We start from the raw sequence: 4,573 nt of genomic DNA on the forward strand, positions 1-4,573 counted from the left end.
ATTTTCATCTGCTGGCTTGCATTAAGGAATGCAAAGTTTATAAATCTTCTCCAGATATCCTGTTGCACTGCACCCCAAATCCTGGACATACATCTTCAATGGTACATCATATTTTCCAAAACTTACACTATAACTTGCTTGGATAAATAGTGTTGATAGTATTATATAAATGTTATTAAAAATGATGCAAGGTAGTTAATAAAATTACTTTTTTTTTACTAAGCAGTGCATTTTATTTTTGGTCCCTGGTGTTATATAATATTTTATTTTATAATAATGCTTAGTTTTCATTGTACTTGCCAGTAAACTCTCCCATTTCAAGAAGGATCCTTTGGACATAGCCAAACAAATCAAGGATTCTACAAAATCTTCTGGAATAAATTCTGCATTAAGTTTTCTGATTTTCTTTCATCAGCACTAGCTAAATAGTTACTGAGATTCCCTTTGCACCTACATCTTTTTTGCATTATCTCTTTCTTTCTTGTATCCTATATATTTTAACACTTTCGTAGCCTAATTTCTTGGTGCTGGTAGACAAATTTTGCTGTAACCTTTTAAGAGAAGATACCTAGCAGAGAATTTTCAGGTCCTGAATAATGAGAATGTATTTAATTCTTCTCATAGGGTGCATTGATTGCTTGGCTGGGTATAGATGCAGATAAGATATCAACCTTTTGTTGAAGCCCACAGCATTGATGTCTAAAACTCAATTGGAACATAATTATTATTTCTGTATGTATGACATTTGTATTATTCTTCCTTTTCTCCCTGGAAGTGTGGCATTTCATTATAATGCTGTGACTCAATATGCAGCTTGTGGGGGCTGGTGCTGTGGTGCAGCAGGTTAAAGCCCTGGCCTGAGGTACCAGCATCCCATATGGGTGCTGGTTCTAGTCCCGGCTGCTCCTCTTCCAATCCTGCTTTCTGCTATGGCCTGGGATAGCAGTAGAAGATGGCCCAAGTGCTTGGGTCCCTGTACCCATGTAGGAGACCCAAAAGAAGCTCCTGGCTCCTGGCTTTGGATCGGTGCAGCTCCGGCTGTTGCAGCCATCTGGGGAGTGAACCTTTGGATGGAAGACCTCTTTCTCTGTCTCTACCTCTTTCTGTAATTCTGTCTTTCAAATAAAGAAAATAAATCTTTAAAAAAATACGCAGCTTGTGCCAGACACAAGGGAACAATGTTAATCTCAGAATACTTGTACTTCACCTTTGAATTATCATTACTATGATGATTTCCCATCCAATTTTCTATTTTTCCTATCAATATTCTAATTTTTGGATGTTGGGCTCCCTAGACTGGGTCTTTCATTTTCTTTTAATTCTTCAGTAATTGACATTATTAGGTCTCTTTCCTGTACTTTCTGAGATATTTCTTTAGCTTACATGATCAGACTTTAAATAAGTCTGTTTTTGTCCTGACATTATCCCCAATTCTACTGTTGTGGGGAGGGTTGCCATGAAAATTAGCCAGTTCTCTCCTATTGATTGTGTTTGTAGATGTGGATCTCCCACTGAAGGGCAGGTGTTCCAGTAAGTACATTCTGCTTGGTAAGTTACTACATCCCATCTGCTTCCCAGCACCCAAAATACTGTGACTGTTGCTCCTTGCCATCCTCTCTGACCTTGCGCATTTACTCCTTTTCAAAATGAATCCCTTTTAAAATAATTTTAATGAAATGCCATGATGGAAGCTAAGCACGTTTTTAATCCATCAAATTTTCGCTGGACATGCCCAGCAGTGTATGAATCATTCATGTCATACCATCATTGCAAGCATTCTAGGGACCCTCATTGCCTGACCTGCAGAATGAAATCCACACTGCTTAGCAGTGCATGAAATGTTCTTCAAAACCAGGGTCCGGTTTCCCTGGCCCATCATCTCTCCAACGGTTTCCACCCATAAGGCTAATGTGGAGATGCAGTAAACACTCCGTCACTCCCCACATCCAGCTGTTACCTGTGCTTCTTCTGTGAAGCATCTCCTGACTCCCCTTCCTATTTCCTAATGTAAAAACAAACACACAGTGATTTGTTTCTGTGTTGTTAACATGACAGGCAAAATCTGTCATATTAATTTCCTTGATATCATATTGTATGAAAATTAACTGCAGATCCATCTATCAGCCACTGCCTCTTCCTCACTCTGTCTTTTATCCTTGGTGAGCTACAATTTAGGTCCCCAGGCTTTTAATTTTTGTATTAAATTCTCTCAACACAGTGTATAATAGAGCTGTATATTTCCTGAACATCTGTGCATTATGCTGCATTATTCTGTAGGCGTGGATTTTTTAGGAAGCTGGACAAATATTTGATTTTGAATTGTGCATTTTGTTATTATAAAATATGCATTTAATTATATGTATTATATAATTAAGCACACATTGTAGAGTGTGTACAGTGCTAAACCTCCAAGAGCAGTTAATCTTCTTGTGATATTTTCACCTAAGAGTAGAAATAACAGCAAATATTTCAAATACAATAAAAGTGAATAGCTTCTTCATATTGTTTCAAAGTCTCTCTCATACACAAGCGCATGTAGACACACACACACACACACATATGCACACGATTTATTATTTCTGTTATTCCCAGTCAGCCTGCTATTGTACAGAAACAGAAAGAGCACTTAACTTGAAACCAAATACATAACAGTTGTAATGTGAGTCTGTGACTAAGCTTCCGCATCCATAAAACAGTGAAATTAATATTGATTTCATTAGTATTGAAGGCTAAGGAAGTTAAGTTATGGTCTGATGCTCTTCCACTTTGCTGTAAATTCTGTGATGATAAGGACTGAGTCAAATTTATTCTCTTCTAGAACCACAGCTTCTAGTGATCTCTTAATAAACATCCATTGCATGGATAAAGGAGTGGATGAATTAACACATTACACATTAGTTCCAAGTATGGAAAAAAGAAGAATTACACATTTATTTTCTAAGCTTTTTAATAATATTTCTTCCTACCTAAACTCATTACTTTCTATAATTTTCCCTATTCTCCCTCCATATTTCTTCCCCTCAGCCATTTCTTTTTTTCTTTTTTATGTCTTCTCCCTTCTTCCTTCTCATTCTCTCTCCCTCTTCCACTTCCTTCCTTCTTTCATTTCCCCTTCTATCCTGATAATTCTTCTCCTCCAATTATTCCCACTAAATAAATTAATTGGTTTACAAAAATCCAATAAAATAATGAAATATCATAGATATTGTTCCAGGAGGGAAAAACAGAAGAAGTGCTAGACATGAACGTTATTCCTTACCAATGTCATAATATATTAGCCAGACTTTAATAATTATTTCCAGACACTAGATGTGATGTCCATGGTTCTATCCCCTGACAAATTTTATCTCATTGTATTTGTGCTCTCTGATTATATTTCTCTGATTGTATTTCTGATTATATATCAATAAAAATGTTTTCTTTTTCATTTTTAAGGAAGAAAATAAATACTCTAAAAAATCTAAATTTCCATCGCCTTGGGAATCTTCCTGTGTATATTACAATTATAAGGTATCCACTCTGGACCAACATATTATACATGCAGCAATGCTACAGGCTAGATGTCCTTCCACCTGTGCTGAACAAATAACAAGAAGACTTCATACAGTAAGTTAATACTAAGTGGCGGAATCAGTATGCAAATTCAGCATTTTCTACAAAGCTCACGTTCTCACCACCACACCCGGCTCTCTCTCATGACAGGCTCTCTTGACAAAAGCAATCTAGCTTCCTTGACTGAACTTCTCCTCTACTCTTGCTTTGGCATAATTATGGTTTCAGTTTCTCAAACACCTGGATAGAAATGTGTTGCCAAGTAACATTAAAAAGATAATAACTTTCCCCATAATTTTCATAGTAGATCAATGTTGATGCAGGCAGCAGCTGTTGCTTTCCATGGGCCATGCAGAATGAAGCCAAAACTGGGGTGAGCTGGGCCAGGCGATGTCTGAGGGTGTGGTCTGAGGTTTCAAAGCCCTCCGCACAAAGAGATACTCAGAAATATGACTGCCAGGACGTGTTTAATGCACTGTGGCCTGTTAGGGTGACACTAAGAGATATGTTGGAGAAGCATTTCCTTAGGAGAAAAGCCTCAGGACTTCATAACTTAATACTCATCTTATTGTCTAACCCATGGCTTTTCATTTCATTTTGCTATTCTCATTCCCTCATATCCCACATCTCTATTTCTCTCCATTCCCACTGCCATTATCAAATTCAGGCCCACTGTACCTCTTATTATTTTTTTTTTTAATTTAAAAAATGGCAGTTCATTTTACCACTTCTGGTTTAGTTATCTTCTTAGTTGCCTATTGCTTTCGTAACAAGCTTCCACATATTTAGTGGTTTCAAACAACACAAATTTATCACTTTACAGGTCTGGAAGTCAGAAATCAATCGGTTTCACTGGTGAAAAAGCAAGACGTTGATAGTGCTGAGTTTCTTGAGAGGTTTTAGGAGAGAATTGATTTTCTTGCTTTTCCTGGTTTCTGGAGATCACACATATTTCTGGTTTCTGATGGCCTCAGTTTCAAAGCCAGCAACGCAGTCAGGAATCTGATGCTGCCATCTCCTT

This window comes from Oryctolagus cuniculus, chromosome 20 (assembly GCF_964237555.1).
Source record: "Oryctolagus cuniculus chromosome 20, mOryCun1.1, whole genome shotgun sequence".
Taxonomy (NCBI): domain Eukaryota; kingdom Metazoa; phylum Chordata; class Mammalia; order Lagomorpha; family Leporidae; genus Oryctolagus; species Oryctolagus cuniculus.